At 37.6% G+C, this 27,591-nt stretch overlaps 1 long non-coding RNA gene across 1 annotated transcript; it reads right to left on the bottom strand.

The window, feature by feature from the left end:
- Nucleotides 1-1,388: 1,388 nt before the first annotated feature.
- On the bottom strand, nt 1,389-23,378 carry LOC119786843. Its single transcript, XR_005281243.1, has 3 exons — nt 23,267-23,378; nt 2,106-2,256; nt 1,389-1,629 (listed from the first exon to the last, which is right to left on the bottom strand). It is a non-coding gene; the product is annotated as an uncharacterized LOC119786843 (long non-coding RNA).
- Nucleotides 23,379-27,591: the final 4,213 nt, after the last annotated feature.

Here is a 27,591-nt window from a genome sequence, read left to right as displayed (position 1 = left end):
TTTCCATTATTGTGTCAGATAAGGTAGACTGATGTTATGATGGACTTTTATGAAGATTTATTAGTTTCATTTTTTGCTTTAACTTCATTAAGTCAATTTCAGTGCTGCTTTATAACCTTGTGTATTTGGGACTGTTTGCATGATCTTTTTAAAGATAAGCAATAAAAAAGCATAATTTTGAAATAGGCATAAATCTAGTGTCATACATGGTGAAGAGGAGCAGATTGTCAATAATCACAAGTAATTGGGAAGTGTGTTTGACAAACAGAGGATGTGAACACAGATATCATTGCTTAAGAAAGGGCAGCAGAGACATGTTTTGAGCAAACTCCATTTGCTTGGTGTCATTGAGGGGGATTCCAAGAGTTTGGTATTGCTCATATATTGGAAATCTTCGTGCCTTCTTTTATCTATTAGTTTGGTTGTCCGTGAGAAAAAAACAAAACAATTTAAACAATATTGTTAATGTACATTAATCCTTGGCGTTCTACCATGAGACCTGGCCTCATTCTGGGAGAGTTGAGTCACAAAGAAATCTGGTCACATCATAGACTAAGATCAGAGGCACATTTTATCCCCCTGTTTTAGTTTGATGCCTTCTGGTCACTGTTATTCACCTACAGTCAGAACTAATTATGTTTTTATCCTTTTAGACTTTTAAATGAGAGAAGTTTCATGTTGGCTTGTTTTGTTGGGGAATGTTGGCCTTGGCCTAGTGGTTAGAGCAGTGTGCTTGTCCTCTGAGAAGGCTGCAAGTACCCAGTTAAATTCCCACAGACACCCTGGGTATCATATTGTTAACCTGACCAAGCTGGACCTTATTTTGTTTGTCTGCAGTGTACATTTGCCCAGATTGCTGCTACAATAATTTGCTCTTTATGGGAGGATTATATTAGAGGAAATTGTTTTCCTTTCACTCATTACTTCAATGACGGCACTGACTCGGTACCCATGATGGACTGCGGTCATGAGGTCATACTTAAAAATATTCGTCATCAGCATATTAAGACAGGAGTTAAAAAGTAATGTGGAACTTCATTATCTGACCTGGGAAAACAAATGGATATTGATTAAACAGTGAACCAAGAAGGGTACCTTGAGGAACCCCACATTTGATCCCTCTTTTTTTTGACTTGTTTGCCAAATTAAAAACATAGCTTAGAGATAGAGCCTCAAACATATTTGTCCAAAACGGGACAGATGGACAAGGTGAGACAGTCAGTAGGGAAGTTCAAAACATTTATTTAAACAAAAATATAACAGAACAGAATCACTGACACCCTGGAAGGAGAAACACAGGTAAGTGACCACAATAATCTGACACATCATTGTCTGTGTGAGTCACTTAACAGGTTTGAAAGTTCAGTCCATCCTCTCAGTCCATCAGCCGATGCACTGCCAACGAGATGTGGCCCTGGGCCATCCAGAGCATACGGATGCAGCAGTTCCAATGAGCAGGCAGGGATCCGATGCAAGTCAGGAATACAGATCAGACAGGAACAGTTCTGGAATCCAGGAGTCCTCAGCCCGATCAGGGGTTCCAATCCAAACAGGAACCGACAGATCCAGGGTTCCAGGATTCCACAGAGCATGAAGGCAGGTTCAATGTTCCATGCATCGGGCGACCAGCTCAGACAGAAACGCACAGATCAGAAGCAGAATCCAGCAGGAGTCCAAAGATGGTTCAGGTGAACAGACCAGACAGGGATATACAGGCTCAAGATAAATTAAATACATTTTTAACAGACTATTTATCATTATACATCTACATATATTGTATGTAATATAGTTGAATTACTGTCTTTTTTCCTGTTCAACACACCTTCATCAGCTTGTAACTCTGCATTTGGTTGAAACTATAAAACCTTTTCATCCCCAATAACCAACAGTCATCCAGTTAATGTAAACACCTTCAACCGCAGTTCTCTGTATGTTTCCTTACTGCGCATAAGCACACACATTTCACTTATTCACTCATTAAAAGCCTTCCGTTTTAAATTTCCCCAGTAACCCTCAAAGTGATTTATGAAAAACAACATCTAATGCTCCTTCAAAACCCTTTCGGTTGTTTTGTTTTTAAATGGGTGGTTTGTGAGTTGACTCACTGGCTGGAGCTCGCCGGATTTCCACTTCCGCCTGTTCATCTGAGATGGAGCGGAGAAACACAGAGACGGGGAAAAAGAGGGGGAATGATCGCAGGAAGAGATGTGAAGATCTGGAAGCCATTAAGAAGCTGGCAGCTGCAGTCTTGAGTGGCTGATTCAGAGGATTCGAGAAAAGAGGAAAAAAGAGAAGGAGCGTTAGCCACATGATTGCTATAATGATTTTAATATCTGTGTATGTTAAGGTCATTAACGCAGAACCTTGTGATTTCGCAGTTAATAAGAAGTGTAAAAAAAAACAATCTTTACGTAACGCTTTCTTCCTCTCAAGACTACCTACGTTTCCTCCGAAGAGTTATAACATCTTATCTGCCTGTTCACCTATCTCCCCAATCAGCTATCTTATTTTATTACTTCCTTCCTGTCTGGATGAGTTTGTGTAACCATGCCCAAACCCCTTTCATGCACAAAACACACATCCCCTGAGGAAGAAGACAGACATGAAAACATGCTGTTTGTATTGATCTACAAATAAAACTTCCTGTAACAAATGTAACTGCATGTTGAACTCAATGCTATAGACAGCTATTAGCAGTCTTATTTCTTGATGAATAACAAAATGGATACTGGGTGTCATTAAAGACAATTCCCCCTTCATGGATTTTGCCTTTTTGAAATAACTTGTTGTGGTAGAAAATGCCTATAAACTTTATTAAAAAAAATTAACCTGGCTTGAAAATGAAAAAACTTTTAGTCAAATCATGAGTTGGTTGTGATTAGGGGTGTAAATCACATCCATCATAGCGATTTGATTCAGTATCGATTTCCTGACCCAACGATTCGATTATTTCCGATACTCAAGAATACACCACGATATGATTTGAATCTATTAATTGGTTCATTTTTCTTTTTTTTTTTTTTTTTTTTTTTTTTTTTTTTTACACCTTACTTGCTGGAAAATGTTTAAAATTTGAAATAAATCAATGAAAGCTGTAATATTGTTATGCATTTTTTTTATTTAGAAACAACAGCAAATAACAGAAGTAGAAAAGTTTTACTCCACCTATTCCTATTAAAACCTCATTCACTGAAAAATAATAATGCCCCTGCGTTATAGATTCTGAAAGGCCTTGCATCAAAAAATACTGCACAAAATCAGTGCAATGAGTGCAATGCAACACCTCAGCTGCAGACGTCCCCGCCCCCTCCACAGACGCTCCGCTACACCTCTCCCAAATTGTAGCTGATCGCAAATTGCGGAAAACAACTCGTGAAGTTTGACCCTCTAGAAGAGTGAGGTGCGCGAGAACGCTCGGACCATTTTTCCACCTGGATCTCCGCTCTTTTTGGTCCTCATGTCCCTCCGTCGTCGGACTAAACTCGCTAGACCACGCTTCAATATTGGGCATAAATAAAAAATGTCTGTGTCAAGCTTACTGCAACACACTGCTGTAAGAGTATAACCAGGAAGTGAGGTAGGAGGGCAAAATAGGTTTAGCGACACCGCAGCACGGGAGGGAGAATTACGCCCAGGAGCAAATGGATAAAAAAAGACCGGAGAAAAAAAAAAGCATGAATCGATTCTCTTGCGGACGTTTCGATGCATCGGATCGTCGGCTGTTGGATAGATGCATCGATACAAAACGATTATTATGTACACCCCTAGTTGTGATTAGCCATTTGCTTTCTGGTTTAACTGATACTAAAGATACTGCCAGACTTATAGAATCTAGGAATCCAGGACTGCTTACAGCAGGGAGGCCAGATCATTTTTTTTATTGGTCCACTTCAGCGTTATTGTTGGAGGCTCAGATGGAAGTATTAAAAAGGGCAGATTGCACTTGTAAAAACGTAATTGTAAAACTCTTTTTCTCTTCATTTCATTTGCAAACTACTGTGGCGCTATAACTTTATTCTCATATGTTTTGCAGTTTTAGCTATTTAATGCACTTTAACATGAAATATGCCTGTATTTTAAGACATTATATGCCTTTTATTGCCTCTTGAGAGTCAGATAAACTGCCATGACTGAACATGATCCTGCTTATTGTTAAACTAAAATCCCATTAGCAAAGGGATAAAAAAAAAAAATCTATATTTGTACTGAAAACATTTTTTAGACATCTATTGAATGACAACATATTAAACAAACAAAAAAAGACATACAACAACACACAATTAATTCTAGACTATACATTCATATTCAAGCGATTACATTTTATCAAATAAATTTATATTAATGAAAATCAGGATAAATCTATCTTAAATCTACAATCAAACAGAAATTGAGGCAACAAATGTTTACTGCAAGCTTGATCAAATCTCTGCAGCTTCTTAGTGAGTCAGGTGTCGAGTTATTGCCTGGAAAAAATCTTTATTACATTAAAGATCCAAACAGATTCCAGAGGAGTTATTCCAACTTTCCTGTATCCTGCTCAGAGGCCCCTCACAGGGGCCCCAAGTTAAAGCCAAGGACCACCAAACCCTGGGTTTTTACCTTTGACTCATCTAGAGCCAGTCACAGAGCAGCAGCTTACGACTCATCAGCGACTCAAACATACTCAGTTTCTCACAGATACAAATTAAATGTGATTCATAATATGAATGAAAAATACTATCAGTAGTGTATTTGTTTACTTAATATGTACCTACATTGCTTTAAACGTACACAATTTTTATTTAATATACATATTTCCAATCAAAATTAACATTTTCATTGGACTACATTGACTAGTAGTAACTCTAACTTTTTCTCCTGCAAGGGTGCTATGCATTCACCTCCTATCCTGAAACTACGGTGGTTACGGTACTAGATTCATGTTGGGTTTCCCCCTTTGACTCTATCTAGATTTGATATATGTTCAGCTGCACCACCCTCTGCGTTGCTCGTTTTCATTGACTTTCACTGATTTTATTCCTCACTCCCTTCAAGTTCTCTGGTGGTCTGGCATTATCAACGCGGTGGCCTGATAGCTGTGTGGTCCTCTGGGTCAGTCATGAACAACAGAGACACTGACTGGGTCGACAACCTCTCAGAGGAAGGGAGAGGAGGCTGGAGTTTTTTTATTGGCTCAGAAAATGTGGGCCACACACAGATTGAAACTAAATTAAGAACTACAATGGCCTGTAACATGTTTAAATATCGGATACAGATTTATGCTCAGACAACAAGTTATTTCATGTGATTTGAGGCATATATCAGTAAAAAAAAAGAAGGTTTTTATATCATTCAGTTAGATTGTTTAAACTTGATTATTTTAAGGCATCAAAAAGTGAATTGTTTGTTAGGGGTAAGGGTTTTTGTTAGTTTTTTTACACAGAAATTTTATATTTTGGCCTATAAGAATGGTGTCTTTTCACTGTCTACCAAATAAGAGAGTAAAGGACAAAAGCTCTTTGCTAAAAATTGTGATTCTTCACAGATTGCAGAATCAATGGATCGTTTTAGAGGGAAAAAGTATATCAGAAAAGATGCCCAAGTAGAGTAACCACAGCCAAGTTACCAAGAAGTATGAGCTCATTGCTCGAAGAGCTTCCAGACAGTACAACTACAAGAACTGTTGCATTTCTCTCCTAAGACAGAGACGTCAGAGGTGTCTTCCCTCTACCTGGGCCGTGGCTTATTGGTACAAAATTCTCCAGTGAGAGATTGAATGATTTTCAAACCAGCATCAGGATATATTTTTATATGGCAGCTCTTCCACTGCCTTGTCTAGACAAAACTGTCTACAGTACTAGTCATATGTGTTGCTGTGGGGACAGCTATAAACAACAGCACAGCCGTCTCGTACCTGTGTGCACATGCTGCGTCTCTACTTTTAGTTTGAAAAAAATGCAGCTTGTCATCAGAGGTGAGAATCTGTTAGCGGTTAAAAAGTTGTGTAGTTTCCAGCAGGTCAGCTGCTCTAGGTTACCAGCTCTACATCTTAGCCTCCATCTTCAATAAGAAGTCATTCATCATCCCTTATTCATCATCAAATCAAAACCAATGTATGTCTTCACGAAACAAGAGGTCACTGTAAACAGGCAGCCATTCACGAAGTGGTATTACTGTAGTTACTCATTCTCTGAGAAGAGAATTGGCTCGGAGCTCGTCTGCCTGGCTGTGTCTTTCCTGGATAAGGCTCATATGTGGAGCTAGTTATCATTTACTTTTTGTATCTCTTCTTCTTTCTGTGTGTCTCCGTCTATCTCCTCGGCATGAGGCTGGTTCACTGCACCTGGTTCTGCTAGAGGTTTCTTCTTTTCAAAAGGGAGTTTTTCCTCTCCAATGTCATGCATGCTGGGTGTGAAGGATTGCTGAAGAGTCAACCACAAGATGCAGGCGAAAATCGTCGTCGCAAGCTCAACTATGAGGAGCATGTCCTGCAAGTAAATGACTGGATGCAATTGACTGGTTTCCTTATCATTCTGATTGCATTGCCTCTGTAAAGTGCCTTGAGATGACATATGCTGTGGATTGACACTATATAAAAAAACTGCTTTAAATTAACTAACAAATAAAGACAAGTGGATATATCACGCACTTCTGATTATGTTAAAGTCTTTAACATTTCAATAAAGCTTTGAGTTACCTTCAAGTGCTATGGCCTTAAAAACTCTTTGATGAAACGGTCTAATTCTGCACCTAATTTGGTTCTGATGTAGATCAATAATGAGTTTGCATGAAATAATTTAAGATACAAGATGTACATCTATAATGGGCATCAAATGCTCCTCTCTCCAGGACGGGCTTTCAACTGGATGCACAGTCAATGTTTGAGCTGGGATTTTAGTTTTTTGTACCGGAGACCAAGTCTTAGCTTGCTTCTGAGGGTCCCAAAGTCAAAATGCAAGCTCAAAGGAGACCGTGCTTTTTCTGTGGCAGCTCCTAAGCTGTGGAATGATCTGCCTCTGAGCATAAGATAGGCCTCTTCTCTCGCTGTTTTTAAGTCCCTTCTTAAGACTCATCTTTTTTCCTTGGCTTTTGGCACAATTTGAGAGGTTTTACTTGTATTTACTTGTATTTTATGATTGTGTACAGCACTTTGGTCCTGTCCGGTGCATAAAGTGCTTCATAAATAAAGTTGGTATGGTATGGTCTTAGCTCCTACTGTCCTTTCGAGCTCACTGCTTTGCTTTGAAACCCATTGTTTTCAATGGCTTGCACCATGCAATAGCAGTTTAATGCTACGTCAAGCAAACTGCAAGCAAACCTTTTTGCAAACTCACACACAAACACAAAGTCAGACACATTTCAACTTTGACCCTGCTGTACAGTGATGAATGCATGTGCTGACAGTGGAAACCAGGCCATCTTACAAGCCAGAAAGACCAGAAACAAAACGAAGAAAAAGCTAATACTGTGTCTCGCTAGGATTCTATGATCCAAGTTAACATTTATGGTTGCTGTGCAAACACAGCTCTTTCACAGGCCTAAATCGAGCACCTGCATGGCTAAATCTAGCACTTTACTGCTTTCAACAAACACAGCAAGGACAGTGACTCCATCTCCCTTCAGGTTCAATAAGGTATTTTTAAATTTGAATTGAATTGAGCTTCAGGAGAAACAGTTTTCATGATTATGCTTAGGAGGTGGGATTGCTGCCTATTCAACACCCTGATGCAATGAAACAGGCTTCCTGTTTGTGAGTCTGCATCGTTTTCTACATTTATCTAATTATTGATCAAATGTATTGTGGTTAATTGAATTTGAACTTGTTTTTTAAACTGCCCTGCACCAAGAAGACATGGTTATTTTCTTCCTCGTACTGGAACTTTAAAATTATATTTGAAAACAATTTTTTTAACAAGGCCGTTTTGTGTCTATGCAACCGTAGAGCAAAGCATTCAGCTTTGAATCATAACCTAAAGGAAAATATGTTTTTGATGAAACGTCTGTCTACAAGAGCACAGGAAATGAATTTAGAAATACAGTTTGTGTCAGTTTAAATTTGAAAAAAAAAAAAATATCAGTTAAATACTGGAAACCAGAGACACACACTCATAACTTTCACATCAGTATGAATAAGTAATCAGTCTGTTTTATCACAGTTCCTTCCGAGACACTCATCCACTCGTTTAATTTTTAAAAATGAATCTGGATTTATAAGACAGCGCCTCTCTTATTGTGGTAACTTCTACGAGGGAATCACATTTTTAACAAACATTAGAACCACATAGATTAATTTCTTTATGACAGACTTCAACGTCAATCTCACATTAAATGTGACATAAACATGTACAGTGACTGACACAGGTATTTCAGGTATTACATGTATTTTAATGCTCATAGAGATAAGGTTTGTCGTCTAAATCTTTAACTTGATTTTTCTGGTGTATCTCATTGATTTTTTTCTCAGAGCACTCTAGTTAGCTCCAACAATTAAGAAAACGTATGTAATGTAGCTGCTGACTGTAAATTGCTCCTTTTCATACATATTTAGCTTCATCTTGTAGTTCAGCATAATAGAAAAGTGACAGAAAAAGGAAACAAATCTCTGTTAAAAATCTGTGCATATATACTCAGTCCTCTTCAGTCAAAACTTTATAAAATGATCTTTAAAGGTTGATATTTTAGCCACTTTCGGATGGAGGATGGTTGTTCCAGGATTCCTGATTGTATTAAAGTCTGAGCCTCCTGCTGAAAGGTAAGACTTTGTCCTATTTCCAGGTTTTTGGAACTCTCTAACAGGTTTTCATTCATTGATGCCCCTTATATATGTTTGTGTATAGCTACCATCTGTTGGGCATAAAGGTAAGTTTTGTTTTCATAACACCACTTCTTTCATATTTATTTGCAAATTATGCTTCTTGTTTCTTTCCTCTGTCCCTTTTCAATAAAATTATGATTTGTGGAGAACATAACTAAATGATGTCCTGCTCTAAAAGGATCAGATTAATGAGGGGGGCATTCTTTATTAATCACTTTTAAAGGCAGTTGGTTGCTCTGGATTTTATTTGGAGATAATATGGAGTAAGGAAGAGAGGTAAAAAAAATACACTCCACACAATTCAGATGTTTTTCTTTCCTGAAGCAAAAGTTTAAAAACTTTTGAAACCTTCAGAATTGTGGAATACTTATGTTGATCAATCTTATTAGCTTTCCTCCCAGTACATTATGGTCTGTGGTTTTTTGTCTGATAATATGCAAAGCAGTTTAGATTGTTTGGATACTTTTGCAAGGCGTGTGGATGTGTGCACTGTTCTCTTTTCAATGACACTTTGACAGAGTCGTTGGCTAATAGTGGATGATGAAATTATTTTGCATTATTCCTTCATTCCTTAACATCAATGTTCACTTCCCCAAATGGTTGCACAATTTCATAACAAACAGAGATACAAGAAAACCTGCAAAGCATCTTGCTGGTTGCAACAAGTTTGAATGCTGTGCAAGTGGATTTGCATAAGCCTTCTTTTGGCATTAACTGAAACCAGCAAGTTTGGAACTAAAAAAAAAGACAGAGATTTGTGGGTGGTTGGCCAAAGTACTAAAAACACACCAATCTGAAACAAGACTTTAATCATGCTATGAATTTTCTGGGTTTTGTTGAAAAAAAAAAGGGGGAAATTGGATATACAGCACTTTCCCCACACTAAACACTTTATAATGTGGCAGAATATCTAAATGTGTTAAACAAAAAAACAGAAATGAAATTGCTCAACTGAGAAAGAAGCTAAAACCACAAAGTCTACAACAGCACTGTTTGTTCTTACATGCTTCTGTTTTCATAGCAGTGTGATTTTTATGCTTAGGTAGAGCCGGTTTTTCCTTGCAACAAACCACAAAAGATTTAAGACAATGCCTGAGTGTGTTCGCTGGAAATTGACATAACTAAGAAACTAGTTTTTAGTTTAATATCTTTATTATTATTCATAAACCCTTTTCACATCTTGTCACGTTAAACCACAAACCTCATAGTATGTCATTTGAATGTGAGACCAACAAAAAACTATATGAAGTAAAATAAAAAATGTTTTTTTTTTTTTTTTTAAATGTCTTTATAAATTAAAACCTTAAGAATAGGAACTGCTTATCTCCTGTAAAAGCACTAGGTCTTTGTCACAGCACTGGGAGCATTAATGAAAGCAGCAGTTAGGAGGCCCGTGGTAATTCTGGAGCAAGTTTATTTATATAGAACATTTGGGCAGAAAGAAAATTCAAAAAATAGGAAAACACAGAGAAGCCTACATCACAGTAGCATAAAGATGATTGAATATTTAATGAGGATAAATAATAAACTTACGTTATTCATCCTTATAAAAATGAGGATTAATAACTTTAGTACTGAAATTATATACAAACTAAATACTTTAAAGATTAGTAATAAAAGCAAATAAACTTGGACTACCAACTTAAACTAATAATGTTCAGAAAGATGTGCAAGATAATGTGCAAATAGGTTTTTAATAGGTTTTTAATCCTCAGTCAAAGCCGTTTGGGGTTTAAACGCTTTTACAACTTTCTGGGAATTTTTTCCACATTAGAAGAGCATAACAACTAAAAGCTGCTTCTCTAAGTGTTGATCTGATTTTGGTTCTGCATAGTAGATTAAAGCCAGTTATTGATTCACTGACATGTCTGTAATGTATTTTGGAGCTAAGCCATTCAGCTATTCATAGACAAACAGAAGTATCTTAAAGTTTATTCTCTAAAATGCAGGAAGCCATTCTAAGGACTTTAGAATTGGGCTGATGTGCTCCAATTTCTTAGTTTTAGTGAGGATGTTAGCAACAGCATCTTGGATCTGCAGCTGACTGATCCACTTTTTAGGCAGACCTTGAGACATACCTCAGCTTTGCTTTGATTTACCTGAAAAGAAAATGGGTTGATTAGTTCAAGGCATTTACCCAGAATAAGTTGAATAGGTCCATAGATACCTGGTGACATCATAATGTACAGCTGTGTGTCGTCTGGATAATTATGGTAACCTATGTTGTTGTTTATTAAGATCTGAGATAGAGGGAGCATGCAAATATGATAAAGATGGGGCCCTAAGATGGACCCCTGGGGAACCCCACATGGGAGTTTTGTCATATCTGATGTAAAGGTAAGCTTTGACTCACAAAATTAAAAAAAACTGCTCCTCCACAGCTCATATGGGACAATATGTTTAAATAAAAACTAATAGTTATAAAGTCCAACAATCTTGGGTCTATGGTGTAATCACAAAAAAAATAAAAAAAATTTTTTTGAAAGAAAACTAAAGCGCAAAACCAATTTGCATTTTTTCTTTTCAAGTCAGGGGAGACATCAGATACTTGGAAGAAGGAGCTTAAATTAGATAATGAGCTTTTTGGCTTACATTTAAAGGTCAGATAAAAATTAACGATGCACATCACACAGCAGTGCAGTGGGGCATGGTGGTGGAGGCATCATAGTGTGGGGATGATGATGTTCTTCTGCAGGTTCGTTACAGAGACAAAGAAGCCGGTCATGGTGGATGGGCAGATAGACAAAGCTAATTACAGAGCAATCCTACAAGATCTGCAGAAGACTGCGGTAAAGTTTCACCTTCCAGCAGGATAACTGGACAGGTTTCTTTTTGGAAAATGTTTTAAAGTGAATTATAAACCAGAAAATTGTGTGAGCACCAATAAATAGTGGAATAAAAACAGAAAGAAGAAGTGCCAGGTAGCTTATTACTTAGAACAAAACTGAAAAGCGGTAAACAAAAAGTCACTCATGCATAACACAGTCTCATAATGTCAGTGGAGCTATTTTAATGTCAATTTGTGATTCACGATCGGTGAAGAAGTTCAAGCTTTGTCTATCTAATTGAGGCTGACTGGCTGGAACTCAAAGATTTCCTGCCTGATGGGTGAGTGGGCAGCTGCACAAATATAACCGCTGACATTTGGATGCTGTTTATATCTGCTGAGAGTCACAGAAGTCATTCTTGTTTACATTCATAGTTTTAATAATGCTCAGGATTTGTTAAAGCCCTGCTGCAAATAATTGCTCAACACTAACATTCAGAAAGCAGCTTGCCAAAAAAAATTCAGAGAGATTTTCTTTTTGTTTTTGTTTTTTTAGAGAGAAGGATCCAGGCATGGATTTTGATAGAAGGTACAATGTGTCACCCCGCCTGCGATTCGCGTGACATTCGTCCCGCTTCCTTTGCGAAATTCTCTTGATACTGACGTTGGAGCCTTAAACACAGAGACATCACTTCCCTTTGGGCTTATTATTAGCAGACTTGGTCACAGATGGTACCAAAAATAACTCATGCTGTGGTCAGATCCACTCATGACCTTTGCGTGTTGGGGAGTTGTGAGGTTCAGTGTTTGTGGAAAATATGTTAACGGTTGAGATAACGATGCAGTGTCTTCATCATTCTACCGCCTTCCAGAGAAATGACGACTCGCAAACTGTATTTTAATCAAATTATTTATACTATGGAGAACAAAATTGTTAAAAAGTAAATAAAAAGGACACATTTGTATTACTTGATTACCTGCAACAAGATTGATGCACAATAATAGCATCATTACAAAAAAAATGTATTTTTAAGAAATATGGGAAAATTCCAGATAAACGTATCTTGAGTCAACCCTCAATCCTACCTTATTCTAATGGAAATAAACACTCATGGACACCTCATGACTTTTCACCACAAACTTATCACTCTCCTCAATCATCTGATGGAGAAATATATTCTGTTTTAAACACTTTTAGCTCCTTTTCCATGATAGGTCACGTATAGCTGAGATCACAGCTTGCATCGGTTGTGGTTTGCAAGATGATTGAGCAACATTGCTCATTGACGTATGTAGCTGCAAAACTAATGAGTCGGCTTTTGAGAACTCCTGGTGTGTGTGTGTCAAACCAGGCAACTCCTTGAGAGGGAAAATGATTCAAGGTAATTAGATAACGAACGGAAGTAGCCCTTAAAGTCAGGCGATTTAAATGTGTGGCTGAGACTATGTAGGAGTCAAGAAGAAAACATATATTTTTTTGCCCTCTTAGAGATTTATTCTGCTTTTGCTTTGTTGCCTTAGTCATAAAACTGGTCCTTTCTTCTTAACTTCTTTAAGTAAAAAAAAAATAGCAATTCACACCTTACTGTTCTTATCTCTTTAAGTTTCATTTCACTGATCACACCCAGGCCTGGTTAATACCAGATCTTAAAAGCCAAAAAGATCACTCAAATAGAACCAGTCTGACAACATGAAGTAGGCCAAAGGCTCGTTTATGCTTGATGGACAAATGTTCCACAAAGAAATTAGACGCAGAGCTTTTATATTCCATGCGTCTTTTCTCCCTGTGTGTGCACAGCACAGAATGCAAGCTATGTGAAGAAGTAGAAAACACAGCTGTTTTCTACTTTTTCCAAAGCCTCTTTAAGTCTTTCAAACATCTATATAATATGGAAGAGGGTGGAGACTTTCCCTGCAGTGGAATGACCAAACAGTATTTAGAGCACTTTAACCGTCATAATTCATTTAATTAAATTCAGTTTATAGCGCCATTTATAGCACCAAATCAAAACATATTTCATCTCGATGCAATTTAGATACAATTCAACCAGATCAACCAGTCAGATTGGTTCAAAGTTTTCTATTGAAATAAAATCAGCTGATTGCATTGACTCATCGACTCAAAATCAATCCCTCACATCACCCATGCTTGTAGCGACGGTGGAGAGGAAAACTCCCTTTTAACAAAAACAAACCTCCACCAAGTTAAAGTCATCATTGCCTTTGCCAAGGAGGCTATGTTTTTTTACAATGTTTGTAAAAAAATCGAAATTTAGACAATTTTTCTTAAACTAAGTGCATTTGTTCTTGAATTTAGGAGGTAAATGAGACACTTTGCCAATGGAACACACAATGTAAAATAGGAAAAAGCAATTGCATTGTCTTATTTCAAGTGCATATTATCTAATTATGTTATTGTAAGAGCAAAAATGTTAATTCCATTGGCAGATCATCTTATTTACCTACACAAATTAAGACTAAATACACTTCATTTAAGATATTTTTAGTCATTTCTAGATTGTTTTTGCAGAGTATGTCTGTGCACAGGATAACAAAAAAATTTTAATGAAATATTTATAATGGTGCATATCAGTTCAAGGAGCAATCCATTAAATGGTGATGATCCACATCATAATAACGATGCAGGATTTTTTTTTTTAGGATTTTTTGTAAGAATAATCTGCGCTCTCAGACTGCTTTTCTAGTTTAACAACGTACTGGCTGAAATTAGCACCAAGGGCTGAAGACCAAAGCCAACATCAACAATATAAACAACATCATCATCAAAAACAAAGCTGTTTCACATTTCCTTGATCTCAAAGACTTTAAGGAAAAATATTTCAGATTAAGAAGGCTTGCATCAAACTGGTGAAAATTTACAGAAGCAGTTTAGAACAAATATCTAAATGCTGGCAGGGGTTGACGTTAAGGATTTTTACCAATTGCCCTTCGGGCAAGTGACTTTCACATTCTATTTGCCCAGAAACAATTTTTACTTCCCCAGTATAATATTTGATAAATATAGTTCCTAATATTCATTTTTGTATATATATCAATGAAACATGTTTGTTTTTAAATGTGATTCAGTATTTTTTAAGTTTCCAGGTTCCCGGTGTGTATATGCATGTGTCAGATAATGAACTCAAGCCTACATTACCGTTTTAACATGCTTTTCAATCCTTCCTGCACATTCTTTTCAAACTAAACTTTGCTTTAAACTGCTGTGTGCTTGGAAAATATAAATTGTAATGTTAAAATTCAAAAAAAAAACTTGACAGGTTAAAAACTTAAGATAAATCCCAAGACAATTCCCTGACAAAATAAATGCAGCCGTTTGTCGTTTTGGTAACTACATCAAAATTACCGCTAAGGGGACAAAAATCACGCCGTCTGGCACAAAATCACCCGGCTTTTTCAAATCACCCGCAGTCTGTGATTTTAAAGTAATTTTGAGTGATAGATAATTTTTTTTTTTGCGATCATTGCACTTGCCCGGCGGGCAAATGCAATGAAATTTGTACTCTCCCAACAATACAAACTACTAGCCCCGTGAGATCGGGCGATGGTTAACATTGAGCCCTGGCTGGTAGTAAAACATAGTGGGGGTCGGGTCATAGTCTGGGATTGGTTAGCTGCTTTAGGATCCAAAATGAGTGATTGTGTTAAAATATTTGCCATGCATTCGCTGAGATTTCTGTGTGATTCAGGGGTTTCTCCCCTCCAGCATGTTTATGTGCCCCCAAGCAAGGCACTTATCACCAGGTTGCCATCTGATCTGCATATCAGCATAGCTGTGGGTGAAATTAGGTGAAAGTATCTGCAAAAGCATTTTTAGTGGTTGTTATAACAAGAAATGCTCTATTTAAGTTAAATTCCTTTAACGTTTGAATTATATAGAAAGGAAATGATTCAGAGTGCCAGGCCACTCTTAATGTCTTCCATAAATACATTATTTCATCAAACAAAATAAATATTTAGGAGATCAAACTAAGATTAGATGTAAAAAAAATTTGTCTTTCTGTGCGTACATGTGAGCTGCAGCTCTTCATAAACGATGACATCATGCCACGTGCCATTTTCCCTTCAGTTTGCCTTTTGTTTGTTTTATATTCCACGTTCAACATCCTACATTGTCTTAATTGATGCTGCATGCACTCATGTGGACCATTTTATTTCATTTCACAAAGTCAAAGTCTGGACTATCCTCAATTTGAATGATCACAAATGGTTTCTTAATCCTCAAATTTTGCTTATATTTAAAGAAAATGATGCTTTGCATTTTAAACCCTTTCCTTAAATGTCAGCACTTTCACTGAGTCTTTCTAGCATGTTGTGGGGTTAATGCAAAATGAGAAGTAGTACACTCAGACTTGCTTAAGTCTCTAACATCAGATATTACATGGTTAATATTCCTAAATAGCCTAAAGTCTTCACTTATATGAACTGCTGAATTGCAAAGAGGTTGAGAAGAAAGGGGAAATGTGGATCAGGGTCTGGGCTAAAGCAGGGGTTGCAGTTTTTGAGGAACTCTGACATTTGCAGAAAAATGATTCACTCTGATACGGAAAGGAGAAAAAGCTTGTCCAAAGAATGCCCTGTAGAGCCATTTTTATCTGGATTGTTTATCTTGCACTGCTGCAAACAGTGTTTAGTATCTGACCACTGTAGTCTGCATTAGTCTCTCCCTTCTATAGTGCTGCCAGTATGGTATTTTTATGAGAATATCATAGATAAAGGGTTCATGCTTTGCTTTCTGAACCCTAAACTTAACTGCAAGGAAGTACCATATTTACTACAGAAGGTCATCTTGTGGATGATATTGTTCCAAATTTTATTTGTAGAATTTGTCTTTATTTTTGGACAGACTTTTACCAAGCCACCAAAAAAAAAATAGATTTTGTTTAATTTTGATTAATTCAAAAGTGTTAGGGTTCCAGTTTGTGTGGGTTGTTTTTCTGTGTTTTTCCTCTCCCCACCACCAGGCAGTGCCCTGTTCTCGTTGGGCCTCCCTGCACACCTGCGGCTCGTTGGGTCATTACCAGAGGAGTACTTGAGCTGCGGACTGTCACCACCTTGACGCCAGAGTTTTTGCCAGTATTGGGTACTCTAGTCTAAGCCTTGCCTTTGTCTTTGTTCTCCGGTAGAATGCCCTCCTGATCCACTGGATAAGCCTGGTCCTTCTACCCGCCTTGGAAGGAATAATTCGAGTCACGCTGAGCAAGGGGAAACCTGCACCAGATCTGTTCAAGCCCACTTCAGGAAAACCCGGAGACAGTCCGTTCCATTGCTCCTCTGAACCCAACGCAATTCTGCCTGTCCCCCCTCCAACGAGTTCATTCATCTCTGGATTAAACCCCACAAAGTGGACCCAAAGGAAACCAAAATTCTCCCTAACGTGAGTCTTCTCCAGTTATTCACCAGTCTCAGTCATTTTCCCTACGGGCCTTGAACTGATCTTTGTGATCTCCCCTAACAGTTTCTGGTTCCGGTTCACCAGACGCTGAAGTCCCACTGCGATAACCCTGCATATAATCTCTCTCTCTGTTTTTTGTCAACCTCTCAGTAAACCTTTTAAATTTTCCCCTGGCTCTCTGGGTGAATCTCTGCATGTGGGGGAGATCTTTAAAAACCATCATGACAAAAAGTGGATGTACCTCAGATCAACAACCTTCTGCAAAACTAAAGCATGTCTGATATTCTCTAAAGAATGTAGATAGTATTATTCACGGTTCAGATATCTTCAACAAAACAGATGCGGACCATCACTTTTCCATGTTGTTTGACTTCATTTTTTTTTTTGCCATGAATACTCTGTAAGTTGAATGGTCCACAAAAAATCTTTCCATATTCCTTTTGGACCAATTTAATGGTTTTCGATAAAGAGGAAATTGATGTGTATGGTTTTTTTGGTCACAAACCTCTAGATTGGTTTTATTCTGAATTATTTCCAGACCTCCCAGATGAATGGCTCACGTTTTCTCCATTTGTAATTTATTGCTCTCACTGTGGTTCTGTGAGATCTCAGAAGTCTTATAAAAAGTTTTGTGTGGCCTTTTCCCTACAAGTCAATATCAATCTTTTTTTTAATCTTTTTTTTTTTGACTGGGACATGAGATGCGTCTGCCCGTTTTATGTTTTCAGACACGATCAGTTTAATTCTCCAGCACTGACAGTAATCAAGCCTGGGTTCAGTACCTTTTTTACTCTTATTTGAGTTGCATCAGCGTTTTCCTTTAATAATTAAAGTCTTTGTTGAAACAAAACAGCATGTAAATGTAAAAAAAGACAAAAACTAAAGAATGAGTAAACTGGTATCCTGTTTAAAGCACAAATCACCAGAACGCTCTATTTTATGGTGCTTGTTATTGTTATAAATATTCACTTGTTGAAAATTTCATATATTAAAGGTCTACAAAATTATTGTTTTTTTTTTTTTTTTCTCTAGCATATAAAACATAAATAGAAAGAAATGTTGTTCTTCAGGCACATGTCCAAAGACTGTGTTGTAGTTTTTTATTTGCCAATGCCATGCCTTGCCAAGAAAATATGTTGACCTGTGAGATGACTCAGGATATTTGATTCATTTTTGTGCAGGACTGAAGTCAGAGAAAAGCAGTTTCCTCTGCTGAGAGCACAAAGTGCATCGCATTCGCCTTCTTGCCCCCGGGAGCTGCTCCTTTTTGGGATTTTCCTTTCAATCTGTTGTGAAAGCTTTGGAGACTCTAATGAGACAACGGAGAGTAAAAAAAAAAAGGAGCAAATGATAAACTGCTTTTTGAGGGGGTAAGAGAATGGAAAAATACAAAGAGAAGAACAAGACAGTTTGCCAAGAACAAGAAGAACATTTAGAACCTTTATTCCTCTTCTTTTAGAACAAAAAGGTCAAATGCTTTGGGTTTAAATACAAATTGTTTGATGGATAAAGAACATCTGTCTGTCATTGAGCAGAAATACTTTACCATCAAGTGCGGCAAAAAAAGGCCAAAGGAAAACTGTAATATACAGATTTTTGTCATCTTGCAGCAAAAGTAGAAAGTCATGAGATTTGAGGTTATTGTTTTACTTGATATGTTTTTTTTTATGTAGGCCTACCTGTCATTTAATTTAATGTATCTCTGTTTATTATGTAAATTAGCTGCCTCTTGGCCAGGACTCCCTTTAAAAAAGAGGTTTTTAATCTTAATGGGATTTTTTTCCTGGTGAAATAAAGGTTAAAAAAAGAATCCTAACATGGACTCCTGCTGGATTTTTTTTGGACTGTTTTCCATGTACATTCCAGGTTTTCTCAGAGTATTCCAGACTTTTTTAGGCAAAAAATGTCAGAAATTGGTCACTGGAGAGTTTCTTTAACAGCTTAAAATGTTTCTGGAACTACCAAATTACAAAAACAGAATGCGTCCCTTGGAGTTTTTGAATCACATCCGTATTTATCTGATTTTTTAGAACCTGATGAGACTGAACCCTTTAGTCCCGCCTTTAAAATCCAGTTGAACCAGCTCTTTACCAGATGAATAAACTGTGTATCAGTCTGGCTGGCCCGACTAGGAATATGCAGGTGGGTGTGGGCCCTATGGCAGTGGCGGCCGGCCCATAGGGGGCGCTGGGGCACCGCCCTCCCTGATAAGAAGAGAGAAATGTAAATTATATTTTTAGAAATTAACTCATAAATGTCAGTTTTACTCTCTAGACTGTGTACCTATAAGCAAAACAAATTATATAAACTACATTTCCCTATCTACTGTCATTCATTTGTGGATTTCCACAGACAGACTCCTACCGTCTCTGTTCTGGGGGCGCTGATCAGACAGCCCCACATTTGCAGAGGATATGTCAATCATGTACTATTGCTAGGTGAATTTAATGGCCAATCAGCGTCTCGGAACTTTATGGTCTTGGGGCGCTGAAAATACTGCGCTTTAACTGGCTTCTGCACCCAAGCGCAGGTGCAGACAATTAGAGGGAAGACGGCGAATGTAACGAACGAGATGCAGCTTCCACCAAATTCGGTGAGATCCTTATTTATCTACCCGTTTGCCAGAAGAACATCCCTGTTGTAGGATATGAACATTTCATGTCATGGTTATTGTGACTGTGACGAATCCACCTCGTCGCTTAAAACAACCTCTCTAACTTTGCGCGCCACACACACATTCCTGTTATACTGTGTTTGTGAGGACCAATACACTCGCGCTGAGCCCAGTAGCTCCATGAACTTAAAACACACAAGCTGTTCCTGGTTACCTGCTGGCATATTGAGGGTGCACACTTAATATTTCAGTGGGGTTAGCCGTGTGTGTGTGTGTGTGTGGGTATGTGGGGGGTGTGGGTGTGTACGTGTTTATGCTATGGGGACTTGTCATCTTCAGTCTGGCTGCGTCTTTGCTGGGTTCAAACCCAGTTTGGTGTAATTGAATAAATCAATGAATCTGTGTAAAGGAATTAAGTTGTAAAAATTATTTGTTTTTGTACATCAATTGTTTGTGGAGGTAATATATGGACAAAACTGATTAATGAGAAGAAATCAGAAATAAGAGAGCCTGATGTGAGGGGCTTAAACTATTTAATGAGGGCTGTGGGAAGAAAAGCGGCAATTTCTGTTTTCTGTTTCTTTGTTACATTGCTGGTAACTGGAGGGAGGCTGAGGCCCAGAGTATCTTGTATATGTTTAGTTTCTTTTGCACCCTGTTTTGAGTTTTTGAGCACAATAAATCACCAACACCGGTAACCCGACTATGCCTGGATTCTTGGAGGCCAAAGAACCCCGTCCCAGTGACCCAAATCATCACTGTTACTGTTATTCTATAGTAAATTAAAATATTACTGTTAAATTGTATGTATTGTCCAATTGTTTATTTGAATTCTTATTCCGGATTAGTTGGAGACATACACTAGGCTATATCAGCCCCACCAAAAATATTTTTCACCAGCCGCCACTGCCCTATGGGGTCTTGGCTGTGATTGACAGCCTCAATGATGCTGGCAGTGAGAACAGCACAAACATGGAGAGCATATTTTTTTGTTTTTGTTTTTGCACTCCTAGTCTCAGACTTTACCTCTTTCTTTTCCTCTGCTGGGAATTACTTTCTACTATTCCCTCCATCTTCACTTACTACGAGCACTATTGTATCTTCTAAAAACATTTAATAAGAAATATTTAGGGAACAGAGCTATCACAATCTCACTGGAAAGACTTTGCAACCTTCAAGTCAGCTGCTGGTGTAAATGTTCATAAAGTCATAGTATGTGACAAGGCTCTTTTAATCTTAGATGTTCTTAACATTTAAATACATTTAACTTTTCCCTCAACTATCTGTGCTGCAATCACAAACCATAGTGTGTTTCATTGGGATTTCATGTGATGCCATACATCCACAAAAAGTTAATAAAGTTGTAGGAAAAAGATCAGAAGGGAATGTTATGTTTTTTTTAGCCTATGGTTTGAGATACAGCTGAAAGTTTTTTATCGTACCAATGAATGAATTTAAACGCTAAATCCTATAAACTTTAACCAATATTCTTGTCTTTATTGAACAACAGCCTCCCACCAGCATGATGATGCCACCACCATGATTCGCTGTAGAGATGGATATTAAAGGAAGCATTGTTCGTTTTTCACCGGAGGCTTCTCTGATCAGATAACTGCTTCCCCTTACAGCTTTTGGTAAACTACAATAGACACATCCTACTCTTTCATTTGGCTAGGCCTCTTTTTCTGCCGCTTGTATTCTTGTTAAAAACTGGTTTCAGTTCCTTAGTATGATTTGCTGTTTTTGCAAAAAATTCAACTTTAAACTTCCAGAAGATGTGAATGACATCATGGTGTGTGGCTTACACAAACTTTGCAATATACCAGTGCAGCCAGCAGGAAACATGGGGCCTGAATGGCATAAAAGCTCAATGGTTTGATGACACCGCAGCAGAGTTTATGCTGCTCATGGAAGCAGTATACACCTACAGATATCCTACCTGTGGTGAGACATTACCACAAGAAGCAGCTATCAACACCTATAACAGCTGGTTAGAACACATATGAGTTAATCCTATGGAACATTTAATTTCCTTTGGGGACTAATAAAGTATTTTTGAGTTGAATTGAACTGAATGCATCACATTTCAGTATGTTAGAGTTTAAAGTCTTAGGGAAATAATATTTAAATGTCAAATCACTCTGGCTTAAACATGTATATAAATGTACTCTTTATCAGACTATATTGTCCCAAAAGTTAGAAAATATCTATAAAAAAAAAAAATCCTGACTTAAAATCTGTTTTTTTCTTTTTCCATTATCTTCTGCAGGCCAGTTAGTTATACGTCAACTTGAACACCTAAATTCAGCCAATCATATATCAAAGGTCATCTGTCAATCAAATTTTTTCGGTCACAGCATCTTTATTCATATGTCGCAGCTAATATACGCAACGGTTGAAATAAGAATCATTAACTTTACCATTGAGTTCCGTCCCAGTAACCTTTGGCAAAATTTCGTTTTGTACAGCTTTCAAACAGTAAATGAGCAGCAGTTTAGTAGTGAAATGAGCAAGATGTGTATCAAGCTGCTGCCTACAGGCTCAGCCGTGTTGGAAACTTTGTTCACCGCCTTAAAAAAAACAGCTGAATGTTTATTTTTTTCTCTTTTAGCTCTTGGACTGTTTCTAGAAGCAACAGAGGTCCAAGTGAATGATAAAAAATCTGCAAAGAGTTAATTTTATATTAAATATAGATACATGTGGAAACATTAAATCACGAGAGACAACAATGAGTAAAAGTGTTTACCTTTCTGTTTCTTCTTAGATAGAAAACTTAGACTAGATTAAAACTTACTATAGCTTTATTATAATGCTCTGCTGTGTTTTTGCCTGTCACAAAAATTTTATGAAAAACCGTTGTTTGTTGTTTTGCTGCGAGAAATGCAGATAAGTTTAAGGGTGATAAAGACTTTCGTGAGGCAATGCCTGTGGGACTAGATTTATACCATTTGATTGATTCCTTTTTATTTTCTGGGCTCAAGATCAAAGTCAGATGGCCTTAAAATTAGTTCAGAGGGGTTGGGTGTGTCATCACTGAGTGAAGACCAAGAGCAAAAAAAAAAACAAACAAGTTCTTTAAAGCTGATCCAAAAACCAGACTTTCCACTTTAACGCCATTTAACAGGTGAAAGCCGTGGCGGCTCCTATTAAAGCTAATTCCTCACTGAGCTTCTCTTGCTATTAATTCATTTGGGTAAGTGATCAAAATTCAAATTGTGGAGGAAACGAGAGGCCCCGCGGAGGCAAAGCTATTCTAAGTGACAGAATCGGATTATGTGACAATCCATATGCAATCATTTTATGCCAAGGGACAAGACAGACGTGGAGGAGAGATGGCGGAGTGGATACAGAGGGATGCAAGATGAGAAGGAGGCGTGGGGGTGGGCGACGAGAGGAGGGGGCGCCGGGAGAGAGAAATAGCAGGGTTGCCAGGACTCCAAAGCTTGTCTGTCATTCTGTGCGTCAGTCAGTCTATTCTCAGGCTTAGACGCAGGTAGCCTTTAGTATTTGCGCAAATTGGAGTGTGTTTACATATGCACACGCACAAACAACCAAGACAGAATTTCTTATTTAGCCAATAGGAACTGTAAATATCCCTCTTTATCCTTGGTCACAGTCTAATTAGATTCCACCACCACGGTGTTGCTTTTCCCAGAACATTTTCCTCTCTTTTCTTACCTCGCTCACACTTTGCCGCCGTGCAGCGCTGCAGACCTTCTGGCTGTTTCCCTGGTAACAGCTGCTTCCTGTTTGTCTGTCTTTGTTGCCATGGAGGGAGGGTAAGGGGTGATGTCGGGTTAGAGAGGGCGGTTCACTAACTACAATAGCAGTGGCCCCTGAAGTGGACATGAGGCTCTCTTTGTAAGCGCTTCCGGAAACAGTAGCGCCCTAGTTGTTTATGAATGTCATTGTTCCCCCTTTTGACGAGGAATTAACACAATTATGTTGGAGGCTGTGATACACGGAGAGTAGTTTTGTGCCTTTTGTTTGCCAAGGTAACATCCCTTTTATCTGAGTAATACAGCAGCTCAGTTATTTGTCTTTTTTTATTGGGCGCTTTATGTCTGATTTTAAAAGTGAGCACTCACTCAGCCTTGGCCCTCTTATAGTTATGCATTTACAAAGCTTCTCTGCTCTTACAAACTAGCTGTATAGAGAAAAGAAGAAGGTTTTCCATTTACAGAGGTTGAAACTACAGTAAAGCTCTTGATTGGTCAGTTTGGGTTTATGTAAAATGAACAGTTAATTTTACTACAGGTTTCATATCAAGGTTTTAATCTTATGTAATAAAACATTAACCTTTTTTTTTTACATTTTTGTTATGGTAAAATTTATTATGGCCCTCTTGGCTGTCTGTCATTGGAAATCTGTGTCATGTTTGCAACATGCTCTACCAGTTTTTGAACAAAGTGTTAAACATGTCTCCCAAGGAATTTGAAAGGTTTAGATGTTTTTATTATATATATTTATCCTGCTCTTCATATCAACACAACTTTCAGCCTGACCTGTTTACTGTTTTCCTTTGTATTCACAAAGTCCTTTGTAAACTAACGTTCTCTGGGCCTCTATGTACAGAAAGCTATGTACAAACTAAGATTAATTAACACATAAACTGACTCTGTTTACACATCGCATTAAATATTCTATATTCTTGGTAGGAGAAGAAAATATACCACTAAAATGTAAAGCGGAAAATATAAAATATAAAAAAACCTACATTTTAAAGTAAAACACAGGATGTAAATATTTTTACATCCAGTTTCTGGAGACATCTCTGCAATAATTGCTGCCGTCACTTTGAAATTTTACCGAGAGCCTAGGATTTATGTCACATCCAGCCTAGCCACGGTCCAGCTGCAAGTTAGAAAATAATTGGTAATTGGTACTTCTTCTGCTTCATAAAAAGGATTTTAAAGATGGGATTCCAACTTCAATAAAAGCTTCTTTATCAGCTCAGTTGAAGACTTCCATAGTTTTCTTTTCTAAATCATATTAAGGTGTATTCAAACCAGAAGCTCCCTTGGTCCTCTTGTTTGGCCCCTGAGCAAACGTGGATATTTTTTTTATTATTATTGATTTTATCAGGTCTGGTTTCTATTCCAATTTCACTTTTTAAAAGCAAACTATAACTTATACCAAAGCTACATGCGTGACAATTGCTAGAAGAGGTGTGATTTGGATTTATTTTCATTTCTATGAAAGCTTGCAAAGACCAAAAAAACGTGTCCTTCCTGCATTTGGTACAAGGCCCGTTTATATTCATACCTAAAGTTAACAGCACCAATGTCAATTTGGAAGCAGAGCACGGCCACCTAAAGCCCCTGTCACACCATGATGATTTAGCCAGCCTATGCCTTACGTCCCAGATTCTTCTAAAATGCTGGCATACGCTGAACTTTTTAGGTATTTTAATAACATTTGACATATACATAGCGTATTCATAATGAGTGCAGAAGTTATATCAAAGGACAGCCTAACTAATGCATAACGCACGGCAGCATAGTGCCCATGAAATGCTGCACAAGCCAGTGTCCTGAGGACAGAGGCACCCGGCCTGCATAAAAAGATTGATTTTATTGTGGCATTACCCTAGCTGCTGTTTACTGCCCGACAAAAAACAAACAAAAAAACAAACAGAAAAACAATAAATAAAAGGAAAAAAGAATAAGAAACAAGGGTTGCAGGCGCAGCAGATTCAGCATCATGTCTGTTAGCAAGTTTGTTGGCCGTTGGCGTGAACACAGGGAGGATCCATCACACTCACTTTCTGGCTCACCCTATGATGGGCATGAAGTCTGGAGAAGAACTGATGGTTTCCTCCTATGAACCCCTTTTATACCAAAACACTGCCAATACGCCATTATGCAGTAGCTGGAAGTTAGAAACACGTTTAGCGTCGTCTGGAAAACATCAAATACATTGATATGCATTTGAGACAAGTTCTTGGTAAGTTACGCATAAGTTTTGCACGTTACCTCATTGCTTTTGGATAAGGTAGACGCTATGACGTATGAGTAACTTACACTTAACGTATGTCAACGATCAGATAACTTACCTGTAACTTATGGCCCACGTATGGAATACGCTGGCATATGTCAAAAAATTTTGAGCATTCTCAAAATACTTGTTGTATGTCAATGTCTGCCAGCGTGTTTCATGGTGCTTCTGCGTGCTCGTAACTTATCCAACATATGCCAGCGTTTTTGCCAGTCAAAGTGTGACAGGGGCTTAATAAAGTGAGGCCTGGTCCACTTGCTTGGTCCAATTTCATGGTGTTCTTTATTCACACCTGCACATAAATCCAGGACCGAGGTTGTCAAGGAACTCTGTTCCGTTTAAAGTGGACCAAAGGTAGCAGTTGTTACACCCTTAGATAACAAGACCAGATCTTTAAATCCTCTTTGTTCCCAGTCACAAAGAAAATTATTTACAGAATTTTGTCAAACATATAGAAATACCAAAATGAAATAGATCTTTCACAACATCTGTTTTCCCCAGATCTTTTCACGGAAGTATTTCCTGACATTCTTCACCTTGTGTAGACAGTTAATGTCCTGAAAGGATAATGCCATTAACTTGGGTATTTTTCTCATGGCTAAAGTATATTGAATGGACACAAACAATAAGAGAAAAAGCAGGCTGTTGAAAAACTTTTGAGGGATTTTACAAAGTCTAGGAAAGAACTGTTCAAGCACTTAAAAAAACAAGAAAAGAAAATGTTATGAGTAAAATACAGTATATAGAAATCACAGGTTATTAGAGAAGTTGATACAAATTGAATGGGGAGTTAACCGATAAACCAGATAATTCTGGTTCTCAGAATCTGGGTGCTGCTAAGTGGAAACTCTTTGAAAAAGGAAATGCAAAAGCAAGAGGGAGACCAAGAAGCGTTTAAACTAAGGAACATAAATACATTTGCATCTTTGCAGAACTAAACTCTGCTATTTCTCTACCTGTTTCTTGATATATATTTTTCTAAGTTTCTACCATAGGAAGTGCATTGTCTCATTGAAACTGTAATCTTTATGTCTTTATTGGGATTTTAAACCACTGACTAACACGAATAAAGGCATAATTGTTACATTTAAAAAAAAAAAAAAAACATTAAGCCTTAAAAGGTTGAAATCCTTAAGTTTTCAGTAACGTTTACCATTGCACACTTGTTTAAAACATTTTGAATAATTAGATTGGGGTAAAGTGAGATTAAAACATAATTTTAATTAGGTTTTAATATTGAAAAGTATTGAACATTAATAAAAAAAATAATAATTAAGATAAGTAGATAAGTCTAACTAATCCCTGATATGTAGCGGTAATTATAACCAGTGTTGGCATCGGCCTAAAAAAAAAACAAAACGTGTATCAGTCCATTTCTATTGAGCATGATAGCTACTGCAACATATGTTAATTGCTTAGAAGGAAAATCTGCTCCATGTAAATTATGAAAATCCTTGCTACAAGCTTACCTGAATATAGCCTGATAGTTTATTTAGCTATTGCAACTGTGTTGTATTTGGACGTTATCTGCACAGCTTCATTCAGTAGAGAACGGTCAGCACACTGTTCTAACATCTGTTTCACATGATGCATAAAATCTCTCACCAACCTATCCAAAACAAGCATCTGTGTCATCATTCTGGCCTCTGAATAAAGTGCATGTCTGCATTAGCAGGATGTGTTTTCCACCTTGTTCTGTCAGCCCGACTTGTCAATGTGTTTTTTGTCTTCTTTTTTTTGCACGACTAAGTGGAGATGGGAGTCATTAGCCACAAATGAGAGCTTTGAAGTAAGTGGATCTTTGTACTGGAAGATGACACCTGGCATATCTGTTAGAGCATACCAGACATACCACAATGCAGTTTTTATTTAATAAGTCTCTTGGAGGTATTTCGTTTAAATAAAGGAGTTCTTTGTAAGAAGCGGTCTGATTTTTTCTAGATCTTTGGGAGGTGGTGATAGTGGGGCACACCTTGCAAGAAATAATTATGTCTGCACAAGAGGGT

Source organism: Cyprinodon tularosa, unplaced genomic scaffold (genome assembly GCF_016077235.1).
Source record: "Cyprinodon tularosa strain WSP-4 unplaced genomic scaffold, ASM1607723v1 ctg280, whole genome shotgun sequence".
NCBI lineage: Eukaryota > Metazoa > Chordata > Actinopteri > Cyprinodontiformes > Cyprinodontidae > Cyprinodon > Cyprinodon tularosa.
The sequence above is the reverse complement of the archived record's forward strand: the minus strand, read 5'-3'. Positions and strand labels throughout refer to the sequence as shown.